The sequence below is a fragment of the Triticum urartu genome, chromosome 3 (genome assembly GCF_003073215.2).
Source record: "Triticum urartu cultivar G1812 chromosome 3, Tu2.1, whole genome shotgun sequence".
Taxonomy (NCBI): Eukaryota; Viridiplantae; Streptophyta; class Magnoliopsida; order Poales; family Poaceae; genus Triticum; species Triticum urartu.
The window spans coordinates 315,537,515-315,563,468 of NC_053024.1; positions in this window are offsets into that span (position 1 = coordinate 315,537,515).

Below are 25,954 nucleotides of genomic sequence, written 5' to 3' on the forward strand. Positions count from 1 at the left end.
TCATTTTTATTTGAAGAGTGATATTTAGTTAATTATTTTTGAATATGATTAATAGATAAATTCCTCACATCCAGCAATTTATTTTAGAATTTTTGGGGTTCCAGATCTTGCGCTAGCTACAGATTACTACAGACTGTTCTGTTTTTGTCAGATTCTGTTTTTCGTGTGTTGTTTGCTTATTTTGATCAATCTATGGCTAGTAAAATAGTTTATAATCCATAGAGTAGTTGGAATACAGTAGGTTTGACACCAATATAAATAAATAATGAGTTCATTACAGTACCTTGAAGTGGTCTTTTGTTTTCTTTCGCTAACGGAGCTCATGAGTTTTCTATTTTGAGTTTTGTGTTGTGAAGTTTTCAAGTTTTGGGTGAATTCTTTTGATGGATCATGGAACAAGGAGTGGAAAGAGCCTAAGCTTGGGGATTCCCATGGAACCCCCAAGATAATCCAAGGACACCAAAAAGTCAAAGCTTGGGGATGCCCCGGAAGGCATCCCCTCTTTCGTCCACTTCCATCGGTAATTTACTTGGAGCTATATTTTTATTCACCAACATGATATGTGTTTTGCTTGGAGCGTCTTGTGTTATTTGTGTCTTTTTTTGTTAGTATTCCACAATCATCCTTGCTGTACACACCTTTTGAGAGAGCCATACATGAATTAAAATTTGATAGAATACTCTATGTGCTTCACTTAGATCTTTTTAGAGCACGGTGGTGGATTCGTTTTAAAGAAACTATTGATCTCTCATGCTTCACTTAAATTATTTTGAGAGTCTCTTAGTAGCATGGTAATTTTCCAAATAATAATATGCTTGGTATTCAATATTTGTGAAACTTTCTTTTGAGTGTGTTGAATACTAAGAAAATATTGAAGCATGATAATTGTTTTGAGATATGGAGGTGATAATATTAAAGTCATGCTAGTTGAGTAGTTGTGAATTTAAAGAATACTTGTGTTGAAGTTTGTGATTCCCGTAGCATGCATCATGGTGAACCGTTATGTGATGAAGTCGGAGCATCATTTATTTATTGATTGTCTTCCTTATGAGTGGCGATCGGGGACGAGCGATGGTCTTTTCCTACCAATCTATCCCCCTAGGAGCATGCGCGTAATACTTTGCTTTGATAACTTCTAAATTTTTGCAATAAGTATATGAGTTCTTTATGACTAATGTTGAGTCCATGGATTATACGCACTCCCACCCTTCCACCCTTGCTAGCCTCTCTAATACCGCGCAACTTTCGCCGGTATCATACACCTACCATATACCTTCCTCAAAACAGCCACCATACCTACCTATTATTGCATTTCCATAGCCATTCCGAGATATATTGCCATGCAACTTTCCACCATCTAGTTCATCATGACACATCCATCATTGTCATATTGCTTAGCATGATCATGTATTTGACATAATATTTGTGGCAAAGCCACCGTTCATAATTCTTTCATACTTGTCACTCGTGATTCATTGCATATCCCGGTACACCGCCGAAGGCATTCATATAGAGTCATACTTTGTTTTAGTATCGAGTTGTAATCATTGAGTTGTAAATAAATAGAAGTGTGATGATCGTCATTCAATAGAGCATTGTCCCAAAAAAAGGCCAAAGAAAAAAAGAAGGCCCAAAAAAATAAAAAAAATAAAAAAGGGACAATGCTACTATCCTTTTTTCCACACTTGTGCTTCAAAGTAGCACCATGATATAGCAAGTCTCATATATTGTGCTTCAAAGTAGCACCATGTTCTTCATATAGAGAGTCTCATATGTTGTCACTTTCATATACTAGTGGGAATTTTACGTTATAGAACTTGGCTTGTATATTCCAATGATGGGCTTCCTCAAATTGCCCTAGGTCTTCATGAGCAAGCAAGTTGGATGCACACCCACTAGTTTCTTTTGTTGAGCTTTCATACATTTATAGCTCTAGTGCATCCGTTGCATGGAAATCCCTACTCACTCACATTGATATCTATTGATGGGCATCTCCATAACCCGTTGATACGCCTAGTTGATGTGAGACTATCTTCTCCTTTTTTGTCTTCTCCACAACAACCATTCTATTCCACCTATAGTGCTATATCCATGGCTCATGCTCATGTATTGCGTGAAGATTGAAAAAGTTAGAGTATGAAACAATTGCTTGGCTTGTCATCGGGGTTGTGCATGATTTAAATACTTTGTGTGGGGAAGATGGAGCATAGCCAGACTATATGATTTTGTAGGGATAACTTTCTTTGGCCGTGTTATTTTGAGAAGACATAATTGCTTTGTTAGTATGCTTGAAGTATTATTATTTTCTATGTCAATATAAAATTTTGTCTTGAATCTTTCTAATCTGAATATTCATACCACAATTAAGAATATTTGCATTGAAATTATGCCAAGTAGCACTCCGCATTAAAAATTCTCTTTTTATCATTTACCTACTCGAGGACGAGCAGGAATTAAGCTTGGGGATGCCTGATACGTCTCCAACGTATCTATAATTTTTGATTGCTCCATGCTATATTATCTACTGTTTTGGACTATATTGGGCTTTATTTTCCACTTTTATATTATTTTTGGGACTAACCTATTAACCGGAGGCCCAGCCCAGAATTGCTGTTTTTTTGCCTATTTTAGTGTTTCGGATAAACAGAATAACAAACGGAGTCCAAACGGAATAAAATCTTCGGAGTCTTGATTTTCTCACCGAACGTGATCCAGGAGACTTGGACTGTACTGCAAGGGATCAAAGAGGTGGTCACGAGGGTGGGGGCGCCCCCCCCCAGGGCGTGCCCCCTGCCTCGTGGGCCCCTCGGTCCTCCACCGACGTACTCCTTCCTCCTATATATACACACGTACCCCCAAACGATCAGAACAGGAGCCAAAAACCTAATTCCACCGCCGCAACTTTCTGTATCCACGAGATCCCATCTTGGGGCCTGTTCCGGAGCTCCGCCAGAAGAGGGTTGTCATCACGGAGGGCTTCTACTTCATCCTAGCCCCTCCGATGAAGTGTGAGTAGTTTACCTCAGACCTTCGGGTCCATAGTTAGTAGCTAGATGGCTTCTTCTCTCTCTTTGAATCTCAATACGAAGTTCTCCCCCTCTCTTATGGAGATCTATTCGATGTAATATTCTTTTTGCGGTGTCTTTGTTGAGATCGATGAATTGTGGGTTTATGATCAAGTCTATCTATGAATAATATTTGAATCTTCTCTGAATTATTTTATGCATGATTGGTTATCTTTGCAAGTCTCTTCGAATTATCCGTTTGGTTTGGCCAACTAGATTGGTAGTTCTTGCCATGGGAGAAGTGCTTAGCTTTGTGTTCGATCTTGCCTTGTCCTTACCCAGTGACAGAAGGGGCAACAAGGCGCGTATAGTATCGTTGCCATCGAGGGTAAAAAGATGGGGTTTATTTCATATTGCATGAATTTATCTCTCTACATCATGTCATCTTGCTTAAGGCGTTACTCTGTTTTTAACTTAATACTCTAGACATGCTGGATAGCGGTCGATGAGTGGAGTAATAGTAGTAGATGCAGAATCGTTTCGATCTACTTGTCACGGACGTGATGCCTATATACATGATCATGCCTAGATATTCTCATAATTATGCTCAATTCTATCAATTGCTCAACAGTAATTTGTTCACCCACCGTAGAATACTTATGCTCTTGAGACAAGCCACTAGTGAAACCTATGGCCCCCGGGTCTATTCTCATCATATCAATCTCCATCACTTTTATATTGTTTTACTATTTACTTTGTTTTACTTTTTACCTTGCATCTTTATATCAAAAATACCAAAAATATTCTATCTATCAGATCTCACTCTCGTAAGTGACCGTGAAGGGCTTGACAACCCCTAATCACGTTGGTTACGAGTAGCTATCGCTTTGTGTAGGTACGAGGGACTTGAGCGTGGGATCCTACTGGATTGATACCTTGGTTCTCAAAAACTGAGGGAAATACTTAAGCTACTCTACTGCATCATCCCTTCCTCTTCGGGGAAAACCAACGCAAGCTCAAGACGTAGCAATGATACCTCCACTCTCTTCTCGTGGATCGCCCCCTCTATATATATGTTATATCCATGACTCTATTTCACACACATTGCATATGTTAAATATTTTTATTGACCCCCCCACAAAAATACTCTCAAGAACCCACACACTATATCTCTCTAGGTTTGTATATCTCTCACACAACCCCACGTAGGTGGTGTACGTATACAAGAAGAGAATAGGTGCACCATGCACGTACTCACGCTTCGTGCCCAGCCACACCCGCGCGGGTACACGGTGGAGCTCATTTCTTTACGAAATGGCAGCCCACGTGAAAATTTGAACGCCTATAGCGGTTGTTTACCTAGGGAGGTCGTGTACCACGCGTGCACGAAACAAAGTTCGACTTGACGCGTTGCCGCGTTATTTTTAAATAAAGTTATAGCGCTCAATGGCACGTACACAAAATATAAAACGATTTTTATGGAGGAAAAGGTAGTCCGCTCTTCAGAGTATCTCACACAAGGCTCTGGTGGCCTCTCTCTCTCTCACCATTGGTCACTGATCCGGCCGCATCCCGTCCGCTGGGGGAAAGGGAGTGCGGTGGCCTCTCTCTCTCACCGTTGGTCACTGATCCGGCCGCATCCCGTCCGCCGGGGGAAAGGTCGTGCGGTGGCCTCTCTCTCTCTCACCGTTGGTCACTGATCCGGCCGCATCCTGTCCGCCGGGGGAAAGGGAGGAAGTGCATCGTTTCTCCGTTCGACGGCGCCGAGGCAACACGTCCCGATCTGCGGTACACGCTATTCTCTCTGACCAAGCTCCGGCACGGCAGGGCCTACGCCACCTTCTCGCACATTCTGCCCGCCGCCGCTCACCTAGTTACATCCCGACGACCTCCAGGTATCCCCTCCGGCCTTGCTCCATTGCCCGTTTTCCCACGTCGCTGCATGTGGATCTTCCATAGTTCTTTGCCCAAAACGTAGCTCGTCCGGCGTACTTTCCATATTGCATTCTCGTCCTCACACCGTTTTAGACAAACACAACTGTGTTGTTATCTTCCCTTAGGACAAGGAATATGCTTTTTTTGTCGTCGCATGTGTCATCAATTGTTATTGGCCAGTAATTGTTTCCTTTCTACCTCTCTTTTGCAAACAGGGCAATCCATTTCACCTCGTTGCTATTGCGACCTTTTGGTGAACTGCACAAATCATTTTTTCTGAAGAGTGTTTTGTGCAGTTGTACTAAAATGTCACACGGGAAACATCTCTACATTTCAGTGCGACTGCACAAAGGGAGATTGGTTTTGTTCTATCCTCCTCATCCAACTCTGAGCCTAATCTTCTCCAACTAGTTAGTCTTAAGAGAGACTGCAAAGGTGACCGGCTTCTATTTGTTTGTTTATTGTTTCATCAGCAGTCCTCTATTATCGTAATCACACTTCATATGTTTGGAATAGGGACGCTCAGCTCTATTTTAGTGGAACTGCACAAAATGATTGGAATGTTGCATGCTCTAGACAGCTACTTTTTTCCCAACATGCCTTGTTGATTTAGACAGAGCTGGGGGACGTTGCTGCCAATGAAAGCATGGATCAATTTTAATTTAACACCTTCTCACAACTTTGTCTTCAGTTGTGATGTAATTATTAGCTCTGATCTGCTAATAATTGACATGCATTAGCAAGGAAGTTAGTTTTTTATTGTTTCCGAAAGAGCATCGATGGCAAGACACGCGAAACAAAAGCTGAAATCTCACACCATTTTACAATTTCATGTCACTGGAAAATTATTTGTATAGTACGTCAATTATGTAAACAAATGATGGAAGCTTGATAGCATTGCCAGAAGCCTCTTCATCATCCGGGTCCATGTGCCATGCACAAAATTATACTCCTTCGTTCCTAAATATTTGTCTTTTTACAAATTTCAAACGGGCATATTTTAGAGTGTAGATTCACTCATTTTGCTTCGTATGTGTACTCCCTCCGTTCCTAAATATTCTATTCGTCTTAACAGAGATTTCAACAAGTGACTACATACAGAGCAAAATGAGTGAATCTACACTCTAAAATATGTCTATATACATCCGTATGTGCCAGTCCATTTGAAATCTCTAAAAAGACAAATATTTGAGTAGTCACTCGTTGAAATCTCTAGAAAGACAAATACTCTGGAGTATATTTAAGAACCGAGGGGGTAGTGCACAACCGCATGGGAGACTCAGCCCGGTCGTTGCGCCGCATTAATAGTGAGTAGTGAGCAGTCAAATCATAAGCCCCACCTTTCCCACTATAAGTTGCTCTGAAGAAGCAACCATCAATACGCTCTTCTTTGAATCCACTCATACTACTCCATCCGTCACTGTTTATACAGCGCGCTTCAGAAAAAAAAGAAAAAAAATCTGTGGGACCAAGGCGACTAGCGATCGGCCTGAAAAATAGCATTGGTAGTTATAGCACGACGTCTATTACTAGAGGGAATAATGCGTACACACATGCATGCAGTGCTTCCACCCCGGGTACACACATGCTTGCACTCCGTAGTAGTACAGTACATGGAGAGAAAATTGTGGACTTGATTGCGGTTACCACGCCCTAATTAATTGAGCATTAAACCAAACGCGTCTAAAGTCTCTCTGGTGGTGGAAATGCATTGAGAGAAATGCATCATAATGAAGCGCGCCCTGTAAACTGTGACGGAGGGTGGAGTTGTATGAAGGTGCGAAACCAAGTACGCGTACTACTACGCTTGGCTCTTCGCCCCTTCATGAAGTCGAACAATGATGGTACTCCGCATGTTGGGTACTACAGTGTATGCCTGTGACAATCTGACACCGAATGGACTGATGCATGTCCACCGAGGGTAGGTTGCATTAGTCAAAAGGCGTAAGCGAGCTTCACCTTGTCCTGCAAGCTTCTCCTCGTTCTGCGAGTTGACGGGACACACCAAAAAGTAGTGCTAGTCCATACTCCCTCCTTTCTGGTTAATATGGCTTAATCTTTTTTGCGGGTAAATGAGAGAGCTTTATTCATATATAAGCATTCTTAGGATGATCAACCAAGACACTGGTCACTAGGAAGCGAGGTAGCCCACAAAAAAAGAAGTAGGAAGCGAGGTGTTTCATGAAGCCAGCTCTCGGCCACATTCAAAGTGCAGCAAGCACGGTTCGCACGAAGATGCGCCGCAAGGTTTGCTGACCTGTTTACATGCTGAATAACAAAAAAAGAGGAAATATTACTGAGCGCCACTATTTGTAACAGGATATGAGCCAGAATTAAGCAAGAATTGTGGCGAGTGTTCCATGCAATCAACTTCCATTATCACATGCGAGAACTCTCGAAGAGAACCAAATGTGTTGAAGATTGCTTTATCACATTTTAAAATTATAATAAGAGTGCAGATGCTCCTCCATACGGTTCCTAGTACTAGTATAGTACGTACCTTTATGGACTATAGTAGTAGTACTAGTAAACTTTGCGCTTGGCTGTTCGGGAAGTCGAACAATAATAGCACTAGTAGTATAGTGTATGCTTCTGGCAATCTGACACCGAATTAACTGTTGCACATCCACCGCCTAAGCGAGGGAGAGCTTGCATTAGTCAAAAGTTTCTCCTAGTCCTGCGAGCCACCGCGTGCAAGCTTCTCCGATCCTGCAACCTTCTCCTCGTTCGGCAAGTTGACGGGACACAACAAAGTAATGCTAGTCCATGCTGCCTCCTCTCCGGTTAATATGGCTTAATTTCAAACGAGATAAATACACTGTCTGTCACTGTATATTTGTAAAAATACGGTCAGTGGACTTCATAATACGCTCATTGCGCTCAATATATATATTTTCCGGTGTTCATACGGTCACTAGCTCACCCTGACTGAGTATGTGTGTGCATGCACGTGTAGGTTGAGCACTTGAGCGTGACCGTGTGTGTTCCGTCGTGTGCTCGGACATGCATGCATTAGGGCTTTGCACGCATTTTTGTGTCCATGTGTACGTGTGACTATTGCATACATGTAGGGGGAGTACGTGTAGGGGCCACTAAGGAGCAATCAAATCACACAGTAAGTTTGTTGGATCGCGCCATCGAGCACAGCCAACGTTTAAATCACGTCTGTCGTGTTCGTGTCTCACCCTCCTTCATGGCAAGACCCCACACGGTTGCTCGGCATGCCACTCACCGCAAACCGAGTAGTATACCATAACTTTCCCGCCTGCTTGTCGATGGATCGCGCCATGGAGTACTCGCACTACTAGAAGAGATTGACGAGTTGGGGGAGGACAGCTAGCTGTAGCATGGACTCCCACGAACTTACTACTGGAAGAGATCGCGCATGTTGTAGCCCGCTATTGCGACCTTTGAACGCGGAGCAGCCGCGTGCACCCGAAAGCGGCGCGGGCGACGCTCTCTCGGCCGGCGCGCCGCTTCAATGCCGGCGCCAGTGAGAGGTCACGTCCGCTCTGGCCGGGCATGAATGCGGCACTGACCGTTTCGGGCGGGAAGCACGCACGGGTGATGAAGAGGGTTCGGGTTGGCCAGGACCGGCCGTGGCAGCGGTCCGGACGTGCGCAAACAAGAGATGATGTACGTTAATATTGCTGCGTATATAATTAACAACGTAAATAATGTGCCAGTTGGACAAATATGATTGGAGATGGAGATGGAAATGGAATTTTACGTAAACACGGATATGCATGTCTATGTCTATGTGTGTGTGCGCGACGACTCTCGCGACCTAGAAGTGGGGGCATGTTTTTGATCGAGTTTTCTTTCTTGGTACGTTAGAAAATCAGTTTGTCTAATTCACATCTAGATGTTATTTAAGGATATCACATCTAAGCTCCCACAAGTATATAATGTAGCAACAAGAAACAAAAAAACAAGGAAAAGACCACAAACAGAGTGGACATCAACTTATGTGTGACATAACTATGTCACATCTAGATGTGTCCTAGACAGACCCTTAAAAATTGTCCGCCAGTGAGGGAGTCCTGGATTAGGGGGTCTCCGGACAGCCGGACTATCTCCATTGGCCGGACAGTTAGACTATGAAGATACAAGATTGAAGACTTCGTCTTGTGTCCGGATGGGACTCTACTTGGCGTGGAAGGCAAGCTAGGCAATACGGATATGGATATCTCCTCCTTTGTAACCGACCTTATGTAACCCTAACCCTCTCCGGTGTCTATATAAACCGAAGGGTTTTAGTTCGTAGGACAACAACCACAACATACAATCATACCATAGGCTAGCTTCTAGGGTTTAGCCTCTCAGATCTCGTGGTAGATCTACTCTTGTACTACCCATATCATCAATATTAATCAAGCAGGACGTAGGGTTTTACCTCCATCAAGAGGGCCCGAACCTGGGTAAAACATTGTGTCCCCTGCCTCCTGTTACCATCCGGCCTAGACGCACAGTTCGGGAACCCCTACCCGAGATCCGCCGGTTTTGACACCGACATTGGTGCTTTCATTGAGAGTTCCTCTGTGACGTCACCGTTAGGCTTGATGGCTCCTACTATCATCGATAGAGATGCGGTCCAGGGTGAGACTTTTCTCCCCGGACAGATCTTTGTATTCGGCGGCTTTGCACTGCGGGCTAATTCGCTTGGCCATCTAGAGCAGATTGAAAGCTATGCCCCTGGCCATCAGGTCAGGTTTGGAAGTTTGAACTACACGACCGACATCCGCGGAGACTTGATCTTTGACGGATTCGAGCCACAGCCGGGCGCGCTGCACTGTCATGATGGGTATGACCTAGCTCTGCCGCCGAACAGTACCCCAGAGGCCGCGCCCGCATAGCCCGGAACCCACTGTGCCAATCGAGGATGGGTGGTTAGACACCGCCTCAGGGGCTGCAGTCTCAACGGCGATCGAGCCGAACACCAGCCTAACCCTCTGCGTAAACTCTGACTCCAAGGTGTTGGACTCTTTTTCTGACTCCGAACCGCCCGTGCCCCTGCCAATCGAATCCGATTGGGCGCCGATCATGGAATTCACCGCCGCGGATATCTTTCAGCACTCGCCCTTCGGCGACATTCTGAATTCACTAAGGTCTCTCTCTTTGTCAGGAGAGCCCTGGCCGGATTATGGCCAACAGGATTGGGATGCGGACGACGAAGAAATTCGATGCCCACCCACCACCCACTCCGTAGCCACTGTCGATGATTTAACCGACATGCTCGACTTTGACTCCGAAGACATCGACGGTATGGACGACGATGTAGGAGACGAACATGAACCAGCGCCTATAGGGCACTGGAAAGCCACCTCGTCATATGACATATACATTGTGGATACACCCAAAGAAGGCAATGGCGACGAGATAGCGGAGGATGACCCCTCCAAGAAACAACCCAAGCGCCGACGTCAGCGGCGCCGCTCTAAGTCCCGCCAAAGCAAAAGTGGTGATACCGGCACAGGAGATAATAACACTCCAGATAGTGCTGAAGACAACAACAATCCCCTCCAGCATGATTTAGAGCAGGAGGATGGAGGAGCCAGCTCTCCTGAGAGAGCGGCAGACGGAGAGGAGGAGGATGACAATTACATGCCCCCTCCGAAGACGAGGCAAGCCTCGGCGACGGTGAATTCATCGTACCAGAGGATCCCATCGAACAAGAGCGCTTCAAGCGCCGGCTTATGGCCACGGCAAATAGCCTAAAGAAAAAGCAGCAGGAGCTTCAAGCTGATCAAGATCTGCTAGCTGACAGATGGACTGAAGTCCTCGCGGCCAAGGAATATAAACTCGAGTGCCCCTCCAAGAATTACCCAAAGTGCAGGTTACTACCCCGACTGGAGGAAGAAGCGTATGATACGGCTGATCGGCCACCTCGTGGCCGCGATAGAGAGGCATTCCAGCCAAAAGCTCAGCCTCCACCCCGACGCCATTCAAATAAAAAGGCATGGGGAGATACGCCAGACCTGCGAGACATATTGGAGGACAAAGCAAAGCATGCAAGATCGATCTACGGATCACGACGGCGCACCACTCTGCGAGACGATAAACGTCACACCGGATATAGTAAAAGCAAATCCGGCCGGGCCGAACACAGCGGGCAAGACCCATTCGAGTTGCATCGTGATATAGCCCAATACAGAGGCGCCGCACACCCCTTATGCTTCACAGACGAAGTAATGGAACATCAATTCCTAGAAGGTTTCAAACCTGTAAATATTGAATCATACGATGGCACAACATATCCCGCAGTATGGATTGAGTATTTCCTCCTCCACATCCACATGGCCCACGGTGATGACTTACATGCCATCAAATACCTCCCACTAAAGCTCAAAGGACCAGCGCGGCATTGGCTTAACAGCTTGCCAGCGGACTCCATTAGCTATTGCGAAGATCTGGAAGCCGCATTCCTCGACAACTTTCAGGGCACTTATGTGCGACCACCAGACGCCGATGACTTGAGCCACATAATTCAGCAGCTAGAAGAGTCGGCCAGGCAATTCTAGACTCGGTTCCTTACAAAGAAAAATCAAATCGTCGACTGTCCGGATACGGAGGCCTTAGCGGCTTTCAAACACAACATCCGAGACGAGTGGCTAGCCCGGCACCTTGGTCAGGAAAAGCCGAAATCTATGGCAGCTCTCACGACGCTCATGACCCGCTTTTGTGCAGGAGAAGACAGCTGGCTGGCTCGCAGTAATAACATATCAAAGAACCATGGTACCTCAGATACCAAGGATGGAAATAGCAGGTCACGTCGCAACAATCATAAGCGCCGCATTAACAGCGAAAATACTGAGGATATGGTAGTCAATGCTGGATTCAAAGGCTCTAAACTCGGTCAGCGGAAAAAGCCATTCAAATAAAGTACGCCGGGTCCGTCTAGCCTGGACCGTATACTCGATCACTCGTGTCAAATACACGGCACCCCAGACAAGCCAGCCAATCACATCAACAGGGATTGTTGGGTGTTCAAGCAGGCCGGCAACTTAATTGCCGAAAACAAGGACAAGGGGCCGCATAGCGATGACAAGGAGGAGCCCCGGCAGCCGCACACTGGAGGACAGAAGAGGTTTCCCCCGCAAGTGCGGACGGTGAACATGATATACGCAACCCACATCCCCAAGAGGGAGCGGAAGCGTGCGCTCAGGGACGTGTATGTGTTGGAGCCAGTCGCCCCAAAGTTCAACCATTGGTCCTCCTGCCCGATCACCTTCGATCGCAGGGACCACCCCACTAGTATCCATCATGGCAGATTCGCCGCACTGGTCCTAGACCCAATCATTGATGGATTTCACCTCACTGGAGTCCTTATGGATGGCGGCAGCAGCCTGAACCTGCTTTATCAGGACACAGTGCACAAAATGGGTATAGACCCCTCAAGGATCAAACCCACAAAAACGACCTTTAAGGGCGTCATTCCAGGTGTAGAGGCCCATTGCACAGGCTCCATTACACTGGAAGTCGTCTTCGGATCCCCGGATAACTTCCAAAGTGAAGATTTAATCTTTGATATAGTCCCATTCCGCGGTGGTTATCACGCGCTGCTCGGGCGAACCGCATTTGCTAGATTCAATGCGGTACCACATTATGCATACCTCAAGCTCAAGATGCCAGGACCTCGCGGAGTTATTACAGTCAATGGAAACACAGAGCGCTCTCTCCGAACAGAGGAGCACACCCCAGCCCTCGTAGCAGAAACGCAAAGCAGCCTCTCAAGGCAATCAACCAGTTCGGCGCTTCACAGCCCGGACACCTTCAAGCGTGCTCGGGGCAATCGACAAATAGACCGCCTAGCGTGATCTGAGCTCGCATACCAATACGGCGGCCACCCCAATCCCAGCCCAGCGGCGAAACTCGTGCCGCGCGTACATAATTATGCATTAAAAATACCATGGGCACAGGTGGGGAGGGGGCACAACTGCGGCACGCCCCAAGACGCGGCCTAAACCGCACTAGGGGCTTCCCCTTTGGTTATTTTTCTTTTCCTTTCAGGACCTTAATCTCTGGAAACACTGTCCGGCAGCACTATTGCCGAACACATGATGCAGCAACCAAGGAGGCAGACAGCTACGTTATACCACGGAATTCCCAGGTTGATTACAGTAACGAGTGAAATATTCAATTTAATATCATTCCTCAGCTTGCCCTTGGAAGGGACATAGTCCTACTCTTTGTTTATCGCACTATCTGTATCACTCTGCTTTAACGCAATTTTTTAATAAACAATGCATGACATTACGACTATTCTTGCATTCTTGTTATATATATATGTGTGTGTGTGTGTGTGTGTGTGTGTGTGTGTGTTCATTAATGACGCCTTGCAACCGTACACTATGGTACGGCCAACACACCAGGTGCTTACGTACCCCACAATGCGGTGTGAAAAGTCTGAACGCTTTCACAAGTGCGGCACCCCGAACTTATAGCATTATATGCATCAGCTCCGAATCATGTCTTTGGTCAAATGTTGGTTTTGCCCGGCTCTTATGTTTTGGTACCTTACGTTCCGCTCTGTCGGCTAAGGTAGCACTAGGAGAACTACTGCGATTGTGCCCCGGTTCTGCTGGGTTCAGCACCTCAGTAGAGAAAGCTAAAACTGACTGTCATGATAAGGCGAGAGACTGGTCGCTGTTCGGCGAGGTTTTCAAGTCCCTAAAGACTTATGCCGCTTAGAGAGAGGGGCCGGCCCTGTCCGGCTTAAAGGCGTGTATCGCGCCCCGAATTCGGCCTTCCGAAAACCAGGGGCTTCGCCGAAATTTAAAATTATAGAATTCTATGGCTAAGTGAGAGTGATAAAGCATTATTAGTCCGGTTGCCTTGTTCGCTGTGCTGAGCACCTCCCTCGAAGGACCCAAACATGGGAACAAGAGTGCTCAGGTTTATCCCGAACACCCCAGCACTCGTGGCATGGGGGAAGAAGCCGAGGACTAGCCATCTCTCAGATTGGATAAACATCCAAACATAAGGTAATATTTTAAATTCCAACAAGCGTTGCATAGCACATATGAAACAAGTTTTCATACATACAGGATAAAATGAGCAAGTCTCATTCAAATATTACATCTTTTGAACACTCGTCCTCTATGAGACGGGCACCCGGCAGAACACCCTCGTAATACATCTCGGGGTGGCGGTGCTCCTTGCCCTCCGGCGGCCCCTCCTTGATTAGCTTCACGAAGTCCAGCTTGACCCACTTCAATTTCACACGGGCGAAAGCCCGGCATGCACCTTCAATGCAGACAGATCGCTTGACGACCTCCAGCCGCGGGCAGGCATCTACAAGCCGCCTCACCAGGCCGAAGAAGCTATTCAGAAGGGCGTCGCCAGGCCACAGCCGGACTATAAAGCTCTTCATGGCCTGATCGGCCGCCTTATGTAGCTCGACCATCTGCTTCAGCTGGTCGCTCATTGGCACCGGATGTCCGGCCTCAGCATACTGAGACCAGAACAGCTTCTCCGTCGAGCTTCCGTCCTCGGCCTAGTAAAATTGTGCGGCATCGGACACACTGCAGGGCAAATCTGTGAATGCTCCTGAAGAGCTTCGGATCCGGGTAAGTAATCGGTAATTTACTTTTACATGCTTGCTTTCCATATAGAAAGCCTTACCCGCCGCTATCTTCTTCATCGCGTCGATCTCTTGGAGGGCCTTTTGGGCTTCGGCCTTGGCACTTTTTACACTCTCGAGGGCCGCGGCAAGCTTAGACTCCCGCGTATTTGAGTCAAGCTCCAACGCCTCGTGCTTCGCCACGAGAGCCTGGAGCTCTTGCTGCACCTCGCCCACCCGAGCCTCGTGCTTCTCTCGCTCGGTGTGCTCCTTGGCCGCTTTATCTTCGGCCTTGGTTAGCGCTTGCTTCAGGGTCGCCACCTCGATCGTGGCCCCTGGCAAACATACGATGATCCTGTCATTTTGCAATCGCATCCTCTTTTATATATACATATCTATAGACAGGGTATTACTTACCCTTGTTCTCCTCGAGCTGCCTCTTGGCAAGGCCGAGCTCTTTCCTGGACCCCTCGAGGTCTTGCTTCAGTACGGCGACCTCCGCAGTCAGTGCGGTGGACGCCAGCAGCGAAGCCTGCATATGCATATTGACACACTTATATTAGACTCCTGCGATATTATTTGATCCTTTGTTCGGCTTTTCTTTGTGAACACCGAACAAAGCAGCAGGGGCTACTGTCTATGCGGTAATATTTCTACTACATTTTAAAACACTTACCTCGAAGCCTGTTAGAAGGCTGGCACAGGCTTCAGTCAATCCGCTCTTGGCGGACTGAACCTTCTGGATCACTGCACTCATGATAGTGCGGTGCTCCTCGTCGATGGAAGCGCTGCGAAGCGCTTCCAGCAGATTGTCCAGTGCCTCTGGATGGACAGAGGTCACCGGCACAGGCGTCTTGCCCCTCTTAGAAGGAGGCCGCTTGGCAAGGACTGGCGCGGTGTTCGGCTGAGGGCCGAACTCGGAGCTCTCAGGGGCCCCGTCCCCTCGGCTCCCGGAGTCCGGAAGGTGGCCTTGAGGCGCCTCCAGGACTGTCTCCCCTCGATCCGGTGCCTCTTGAGACAACACCTCGGCGTCATCGGTAGGATGAGGGGAGGTGGCGGTCGGGACTGGATCGCTATCCATGTCCGACAAGCCCAAGGAGCCGTCCGACGATACATCGATACTGGCTCGTGGCGGCCTGCATAATTGTGTTCGGTGTTAGGGAAAGCAGTGCGACAAAGGAATCCTATGGGTTACTCTGGTATCCGAATACTTACGATCTCCTCGGGGGCTTGGCCCTGGGCAAACACTCGTCTTCGCCTTCGTCGGCAGCGGTGAAGCTGTCCGGAAGGAGAGTCCTTCCCTTCTTGGACCCTTCGGCCCCCCAGTTGGGGCGGCCTTCCTTTTCCTGTCTCCCCCAGTCGGTGGGGGAGCATCTTCTTCTTCTTCCTCGTCTTCAGGGGAAGAGTGCGCCGCAGAGTCATCGGACGGTGAGTCTGACGACGCCTGGCGTCGGGAACTCTTTCGGGTTTCCTTGGCCTTCTTGGTCTTCTCCGGCACCGTATAAGGGGCCGTAGTCAACATCTTCGCCAGAAGAGCGTCTGCGGGGCCTTTGGGCAAAGGAGCCGAACAGTCGATCTGTCCGGCCATCTTCTGCTAGTCATGTCAAAGGTACGGGAGTTTAGATCCTACATAGAGTCAATCTATAAAAAAATAAGTATCCTGTGAAAGGTAAAGCAGCTTACCGCACTGGCTTGGCGCTTCGCGCTGAATCCGCGATCCTCAGTAATAGGAGGGGGGACCTCGGCACTTTTGAACAGCACCCTCCAGGCATCTTCATGAGTCATGTCGAAGAGCCTATTCAGAGTTCGGTGCTGCGCCGGGTCGAACTCCCACAAGTTGAACTCTCGTTGTTGGCACGGGAGGATCCGGCGGATGAGCATAACTTGGACTACGTTGACAAGTTTGAGCTTCTTGTTCACCATGTTTTGAATACATGTTTGGAGTCCGGTCAGCTCTTCCGAACTACCCCAGGACAGGCCCTTCTCTTTCCAAGAGGTGAGCCGTGTGGGGATGCCAGATTGGAACTCGGGGGCCGCTGCCCATACAGTGTCGCGCGGCTCGGTGATGTAGAACCACCCCGATTTCCACCCCTTTATGGTTTCCACAAAGGAGCCCTCGATCCATGTTATGTTTGGCATCTTGCCCACCATGGCGCCTCCGTACTCCGCCTGGCGGCCGCCCACCACCTTCGGCTTGACATTGAAGGTCTTCAGCCATAAGCAGAAGTGGGGCTTGATGAGGAGGAAGGCCTCGCACACGACGATAAACGCCGAGATGTTGAGGATGAAGTTCGGGGCCAGATCGTGGAAATCCAGGCCGTAATAGAACATGAGCCCCCAGACGAATGGATGGAGAGGGAATCCCAATCCGTGGAGGAAATGGGTGAGGAATACTACCCTCTCATGGGGCCTAGGGGTAGGGATGAGCTGCCCCTCATCTGGGAGCCGGTCCACAATGTCGTCGGGCAGGTATCCGGCTCTCCTCAGTTTCTTGATGTCTCCCTCCGTGATGGAGGAGACCATCCACCTGCCTCCCGCTCCGGACATGGTTGGAGAAGGTTGAGGTGGGAAGTGTGGACTTGGGCGTTAGAGCTCGAGTGTGCGAAAACGGATGAGCAAAGGAGGAAGAGGGCGTGGATAGAAAGGTGAATCCTTATCCCTTTATATGGGCGGACGGAGCTAAGCGTGTAGCGACCCGACCCGAATGGGTCAAGTCTCTGTGCTTATGTGTCATCCCTGGATCAGTATGCTGACACACACAGTACTCGAAGGATTTATAAAAGAGGTAAATCACATGTATAAAGAAACGTAAATACTATTACCTCAATCCAATAGCGGAAGCAACAAGGTTGTGGTTTCCCATCAACACCAATGGCAAAGTTGAGTGTAGAAATCGTAACCCTAACGTATCACTTACTTGTCGTAAGAAACCTGCAACATAAGACGTTGTAGCCCGAAACAGGTCAGTACATTGAATGTACTGGCAATTTCACACCATAGAGAATGATGAACAATGGCTATCACTACATGCATATTTGGTTGGTGGAAAAGCTCTATGGTTATAAGGTTTTTGCGTAAAGCCAATTTTTCCCTACTGCAAAGGAATAAATTTATTTAACTATCATGGTGGTTGTGAAACATTGAGAATGGTTGACAGCATTCTCAATCCCAATTAAAAATAATTAAAACCCAACAACATTAATTAGAAGTAACGTGTTGAGATTCACATGATATTCAAGTACTAGATACTCAAGTTGTCCATAACCGGGGACACGGCTAATCATGATTAGTTTGTTACTCTGCAGAGGTTTGCGCACGTTTCCCCACAAGACTCGATCGCCTCCGTTTGGCTTCTCGCACTACATGGTGTTTGAGAAGACGGATGACCGAGACACAGTCTTTCAGAGGCGCTAGCACCTTACATGTGGGGTAGACCGTACCACCTACAACCCCTACATCTGCTAGTCCACCCCGTAAGAGTTCGCACAACTTAGTCAACTATGCCAGAGCCCATAATGGCTTGTGGCTGCACACGGAAGTTTCTAGCATGAATTATCTTATGATCCCTTTGAGCCTGGGTGGCGGTTCGAAAAAAAAACAGGCAAGTCCTGATAGACATCGGGTGCCTCAATCCACCCAGATGTGTGTTAGGTTGCCACCTTAGATAAACCATTAAAATTATCAATCTCACATCTGTCATGGATATCACTCACCCAATCCACGTCTACTAGCATAGCATGGCATAATAAGCAAACGTAGAAGTAACTCCCAAGGGTTTGATAATAATACAGGTAATAGGTACTACCTCATCTACTTCCCATCCCACAATTTATTAGATCCTAATCATGCAATGTGTGAGGATTGATCTAATGCAATAAAACATGGGTTGTAGAAAAGGTATGATCAAAGTGTGAACTTGCCTGCAATGTTGATGAAGATGATGCGCACTCAAAACTCTTAATAGATCTACTCGTCACACTCCGGTCAATCTATCGTAGGCAAGCAATAGTAACCACACAATAAGTACTCATCTAATGCACAGGGAAAAATCGAACAAGAGAACGAACCAGAAAGTTCAACTTAAGAACTCCGGTTGCAAAGAAAGAACGAGCCGAACAAACGACGAAAAACAAACGGCGGAAGAAAACAACTCGGTTCTAGCAAGTTGAAACTAGGTCAAATTTTACTGTAGCAAAAGCTTGTTCAAGTTGATTAGACGGAACGGCGGTTTCGAGATGAAACTCCAGGCGCTTGAATCACCTGATTCCGATAAACGAGCGAGAAGAAAGACTAGAAAGAAGATCGGATCTGAGATCGCGATCGGAGAGAACGCGGAATAAATCCAATGAGAAAGAAAACAAAGAACGGTTAAACGAACGGGCGTCGTTAACCGGGGATAATCGGTGATCACGTTCGTTGAAACGAACGGTCCGAAAGAAGAACGAAAACCGATCTAGAAAACCGGAACGGTTTGGCGAAGAATCGGAGAGAAAACGAATCGGTAGAGAAGAAAAGAATCGGAACGGTTTATAAGATAAACCGAACCGAGGGAAAGAAGAGACGCGGCGTGGTACCTCCGGCGAACGGCGGCGACGGCGGCGTTGACGCAGGGCGGCGGCGGCGCGGTGACGCATGGCGGCGGCGGCGGTGTATGGCGGCGTTGGGCGCGGCGGCGATGCACAAGGGCGGCGGCGCGGGTGAGGCGGCGGGCGAGGCGGCGTGGCGCGGTTGAAGGGCGCGGCAGCGGGTAACGCAGGGCGCGGCGCGGGAGAGAGGCGCGGGTGAGAGCGTGGGGTGTGGCGCGGCTCGGTGGTGGCTCGGTGGTGGTGCGGCGCGGTGCACAAGGGGCGCGGTGGATGCTTGGGGCTTTTGGGTTTGATGATTTAGAGGGGGTGTGTGGGGTATTTATATTGATGAGGGGAGAGGAGACTTGGGATAGGGGACAAGAAATAGACTAGGAATAGGAAAAAGAGTCCTAGAAGAAAAAAGAAAAGAAAACGGAACAAGGAAAGAGTAGGGGCTAACCTAGTCCAAAAAGGACTAGAGGCAAGAGGCGGCGCGGCAGCCTGGCTGCCTGCGCCTTGTGCGCCTGGCGCAGGGGAGGCTGGGGGCGGTGGCTTGGCTTGGGCCTTAGGCCCGGCTGGCCTTTGCTCCAGATTTTTTTTATTTTTTTAACTGATTCCACGTGCAGAAAAAAAACGAAAAAGAAAACTAAACGGGCTCCAAAATTTTAAAAGTAAATTTTCCCCGACTCCTAAAAATGAGCCGAACAAAATGAACTTTTCTCCGGGCCTAAAATAAAATTTTCAAAAACGCGCATTTTTCCCTATCCAAATAAAAACAAACAAACACCGGAAAACGAAATTTGATCTATTTATTAAATCTTCATTTTTCCTATATTTGGGAAAGTCATATTATTCCCTCTCTCATATTTTTTTGATAACGGAAAAATAATTGAAGATGAAATAAATAAATCAAATGATCCTCTTTTCCAATTCGAGAAAACTCTCAAATAAGAAAATAACGAAATCTCCAACTCTCTCCGAAGGTCCTTGAGCTGCGTGAAATTTCTAGGATCGACCAAAAAGCAAGAAAATAAGATATGCATGATGATCTAATGTATTCCAATTTGAAAAATAAATTCAAAAGAACTTTGAATTTAATTCTTTGAAACTCCCAACTCATATTTCATAATTTGAAGAAGTCATTTTATCTTCTCTCGTGAAAATCATTGAGTTGCTTAAAGTTTCTGAATTGGAAATATTTTCAAATGAAATTCAAATATTTTCAACACCCCTTGTCATTTAAATAAATGGAAGAAGTCATGTCATCTTCTCTCCGGGGTTTTGTGTTGAAAAGAATTTGAATTCACGAAGATCAGAAAACCAATATGAAAGTTTGGGAAAGTCCTTTTATTCCCTTCTCATTTAACTTTCAAAAAGAATTCGAATTTCACTCAATTCACGCAATCAATCAAACAATCAATCAATCTATCTATTTGTTTATAACATTCCAAAATTTAGAATTTTGGGATGTTACAAACCTACCACCCTTAAGATGAACCTCGTCCTCGAGATTCAGAGAGGCTAGAAAGAAAAGGTTAGGGTTTGGGGGTCTCCTCAAAATCCATCGATCATCACACGGGGTCTGGGGTGCTAGCACCCTTAGAAGCATGGTTACGGTTCCATCAAAACTCATATACTTCATCCTATTCTTGACAGCGTCGGTCTTCTTAGATCTTCAGGATAATTCCTTATCCGGGCTCTTCCGGTAGTGGCATAACCTTACCACGATTCTTCTGTCTTTCATCTAGGTAAGGTTCTTCCGAGACTGGGTCTTCTTAGCTGACGGGTCTGGCGCCAAAACTAAACAACTATCGATATCTCATGGTGGTCAACAATTTGTGGTTTCTCCTGCAGGAAATGGGTCTTGGTTGATCCTCACCGTAATACCTACGGTTGGCAAAGCTGCCTTGTACAAGGGAAAATTCTTATACCATTCTAAGGTTTAACAAGGTTTAATATCGTCGTCTCTCTACTATAGGCAAGTCACTCAGATTTACCATCCCATATAGCAAGGCGAATAATAAGAGTAATTCGGTATGGTGATCAATCCATCCCACACCCAAATCATTACCTTGTATACGGTTTAGCGAATCTCGCATTCTAACACTCGGTCATCCTCACAAGCATTGCAGAATTTCTCTTGTCGACGAACCAAGTTCGGATAACTCCATAGATTCTGCAAGCCAAACAAACATCTATCGTTCCTTCACAACTCTCAGGTTTTGCGTTACTCCTATAAGATCATCTATCGATAAGGGCATATCCTCTTCCAGGGTTTTTCCTTCAGCAAGAATGTGTTTGCTTCTTGGCAGGTCCTGGGGCCTATGGGTTATGGCCCATCTCATCACTTGTAGTCCTTGAAATTATCATCGGGCAACGGATCATTATTCCAACTTCCAACTTCCTAGTATTCTTAAATCCATCCAATTGTATCATCTTCCTTCCTTCTATTGGCACCAATATTAGGACATGATTACTCAGACTCATCATGGAATTTCCATTGATCTATATTTCCGACATCATACCTCCTTTATATCCAAATAATAATTTATTTCTTCATCCTCGGGGTATCCCTCATACCGAGATAAAAACTTATACTTATGGAGTCCATATTCCACATCATTATCCTTTCCAGGGTCAAACGTCCTCACAGGGGAATATTGGCCATCTCTGCATGGCACTTCTTCAACTGGGAAACGTGAAACACATCTTGAACTCCTGACAGTCCTTCGGGTGACTCCAACTTGTTGGCCACTTCTCCATACGCTCCAAAACTCGGTATGGTCCTACAAATCTCGGGGCTAATTGTCCCTTAACTCCAATCCGTTTAACTCCTCGCAGGGGGAACACATGAAGACATGCTCTATCTCCAATTTCATAGACTACCTCCTTGAGTTTGTGAGTCTACATAACTCTTCTGTCTGGACTGAGCTACCTTCAGTATATCTCGAATCAACTTAACATTCTCTTCTGACTCCTTTGATCACCTTTGGTCCAAACAACTGTCGGTCTCCAACTTCATCCCACATACTCTTGGGGCATCACACATATCGAGACAAAACTCGTATTCATTTTGTCCAAAATCCACGCAGTGTAATATCCTTATCCTTTCTGGGGGTCAAAAGGTTCTTACAGGGTACTACCACCCTTAAAATGCACAAATCTTCCATAGACCATATTTCTCTTATCCTCAAAAATGGTCAAAATCCTCCTTCATAGAGTAGCAACTCATAAAATCCATATCAGTACCAACGAGGCTAACTTTATTAATTCTCAAATCATTACAATCTCCTGTTTTTCCATTACATGCCTCAACTCAATACCTCTATATAAAAGAAAATGTTCTCACTACCACTACTATATTACTTCTGTTACAAACTCAACTATTTATCACCAGTCTCCTTCTCCTTCGGACAATCTCTGGCAAAGTGCCCTGCTTCATTACAACGGAAACATATTACTTCGGGCAAGTTTCGAGGTTTCCTTGTGATTGTATAGCCTACTTGGGTCCTTGGCTCCATTTGTGGGCAATTGCTGAGGTAGTGCCCTGGCTCCTTGCATTTGTAACAGATGATATGACTCAGATCCTTCCTGGAATCCAATCTACTTCTCTTTCTGGACTTTTCCATTCCCATCAGAGCTTCTATTTCCAGTGGGTCATACTCTACTTCCTTTGTCGGGAATTCTACTAAATCCCCATTCAAACAATTTTGGGAGATGTGTCCCTCTTCTCCACATGAATAGAAAGACTTGGTGTAGGGTTTAATTGGTTCTTCTTTGGGTGTGTCCTCCATCACAGCTTCTTCTAAAATTTCCATGAGGGCTCCTTTCATTACTTCTTCCTTCTGCTGGATGGTTCTTTGTACCAAGGGGTAAATGTGACACTGTGCAGGGTAGTGGGTAGTCCCTTCACACAAGAAACAAGTGATCTGCCTAGTTGGGCATTCTTCAGCTGGGTGACTTCCTTCACAATTAGGGCATTCATCCTCGTGCTCTTTATGGGTGTGTCCGATTTCTCCACAAATCTTGCATGCACATGGTTTCCTCATATCCTTTCCATAAGGCTTCAACTTCTGGGACACAAACTGAGACTTTAGCAAAGTCAACTTAAATTCTTTCCAAGTGGTTACTCCTTGCCATCCATTGATGGTTTGGTACATCCTCCACCAAGTAGCAGCACCTCTTTCAAAGCATTGAAGAGCATGCTGGGCCATATCCTTTCCGACTATAGGGTCGTTCTCCATATGATCCTCCATGTTCTGAATCCATCGGTCCGTCTCCAATTGACTCATCGGTCCAGAAAATACAAACTCATCTCCATTCATCCTCTATTGGGTCCAAGGGTTTTTTTGGGGTGAGATAAGAGAGATAGAGAGGGATACACACAATACAAACAATGGTTTTGAAAAGACAGATTTTTGTTGTGGCTGTCGAAAAACATCAAACAAGTGACAGCTCACAATCGTCGCATCTAACGTAGGTATATAACAGGGGTTTGGTCTTCTAAAGGTCAATAAATTTTCAACGTCTCCAAACTCTTCAAGCCTTGTTCATGCCTCCAATGGCTTCTTTCGGTCGTGCTTGATCTTTCTCAAGTCCTTTCGCTAGATCAACTCTGTTGACGCGAAGTCTCTCATGACATCCTTGAATATTCTGGAGTTGCATTCCAAACTTCTAGGTTTCAACATCCTTCACATGAACCATGGTCCTACTGTCCTTCAGTTCCTGACAATTCTCCGGTATCTCGAGGTTGTAGCTCCTCCAGCTTGGCTACTCTCATCTTCAGGATCCTGAGTTCCTCATGAAATACTTCCTTGTCTAATACGACTTCCTGGAGCTCCATTTTAAACTTCTTTATGTACTACTCCAGATCCTGGTGATACACCGGCTAGGGCTAAAACTTCATCTTATGATAGGTGCTCCATCAGCCTTCTTCCATCAAATCCATTCTGATGACATGCATCCTTAACTCAGCACGGTGACAATAGCATTAGCGGGGGATGACATCACGGATAACCGTGTTTCTGCTCTTGTAATTTCCATGAGCTATCTCTCCACAGTTGATATCTCCCGCCTTAGGGTTTCTTTGACAAAACTTCGAGTTCTCATACTCCTTGTTTCAGTCTTTCTTCGATACACCTTGATCTCGGGTATTGACAGCTTCCATAGTCTGCCAAGTTCCATAAGGGTAGCCTTCCTAGGCCATACAAATCTGGGAATTCTTCAGAGCCTTCAATTCTCCTAGTCTTCAGAGTCTTCAACAGCTGTAGTTTCCATTATCATAATGTATGGTAAAATCCTCTTCATTCCGAATGGTCTTACTAATCTGATATCCTGTACTTCTTGGAGTGGTCTCATCAGTCGAATCCTCGAGTGGTCAAAAGGGGAAAGGGGTATGGTCTCACTAAAAAGAATTTTTGAATAAGCTCAGAAGAGAAGAGAGGAGAGGTAAAAGGTCTTTATGAAAGGGAAAGTTGTAGAGAAAAATCTTTGCTATGGGCTTGCCAGTTTCTAGGGTCACATCCTACAGTCAACATGTGCTCTGATACCATCTTGTAGCGACCCGACCCGAATGGGTCAAGTCTCTGTGCTTATGTGTCATCCCTGGATCAGTATGGTGACACACACAGTACTCGAAGGATTTATAACAGAGGTAAATCACATGTATAAAGAAACGTAAATACTATTACCTCAATCCAATAGCGGAAGCAACAAGGTTGTGGTTTCCCATCAACACCAACGGCAAAGTTGAGTGTAGAAATCGTAACCCTAACGTATCACTTACTCGTCGTAAGAAACCTGCAACATAAGACGTTGCAGCCCGAAACGGGTCAGTACATTGAATGTACTGGCAATTTCACACCATAGAGAATGATGAACAATGGCTATCACTACATGCATATTTGGCTGGTGGAAAAGCTCTATGGTTATAAGGTTTTTGCGTAAAGCCAATTTTTCCCTACTGCAAAGGAATAAATTTATTTAACTATCATGGTGGTTGTGAAACATTGAGAATGGTTGACAGCATTCTCAATCCCAATTAAAAATAATTAAAACCCAACAACATTAATTAGAAGTAACGTGTTGAGATTCACATGATATTCAAGTACGGTTGAGGGGCGCGGCGGCGGGTGACGCAGGGCGCGACGCGGGTGAGAGGCGTGGGTGAGAGCGTGGGGTGTGGCGCGGCTCGGTGGTGGTGCGGCGCGGTGCACAAGGGGCGCGGTGGATGCTTGGGGCTTTTGGGTTTGATGATTTAGAGGGGGGGTGTGGGGTATTTATATTGATGAGGGGAGAGGAGACTTGGGATAGGGGACAAGAAATAGACTTGGAATAGGAAAAAGAGTCCTAGAAGAAAAAGAAAAGAAAACGGAACAAGGAAAGAGTAGGGGCTAACCTAGTCCAAAAAGGACTAGAGGCAAGAGGCGGCGCGGCGGCCTGGCTGCCTGCGCCTTGCGCGCCTGGCGCAGGGGAGGCTGGGGGCGGTGGCTTGGCTTGGGCCTTAGGCCCGGCTGGCCTTTGCTCCAGATTTTTTTTAAATTTTTTAACTGATTCCACGTGCAGAAAAAAAATGAAAAATAAAACTAAACGGGCTCCAAAATTTTAAAAGTAAATTTTCCCCGACTCCTAAAAATGAGCCGAACAAAATGAACTTTTCTCCGGGCCTAAAATAAAATTTTCAAAAACGCGCATTTTTCCCTATCCAAAGAAAAACAAACAAACACCGGAAAACGAAATTTGATCTATTTATTAAATCTTCATTTTTCCTATATTTGGGAAAGTCATATTATTCCCTCTCTCATATTTTTTTGATAACGGAAAAATAATTGAAGATGAAATAAATAAATCAAATGATCCTCTTTTCCAATTCGAGAAAACTCTCAAAT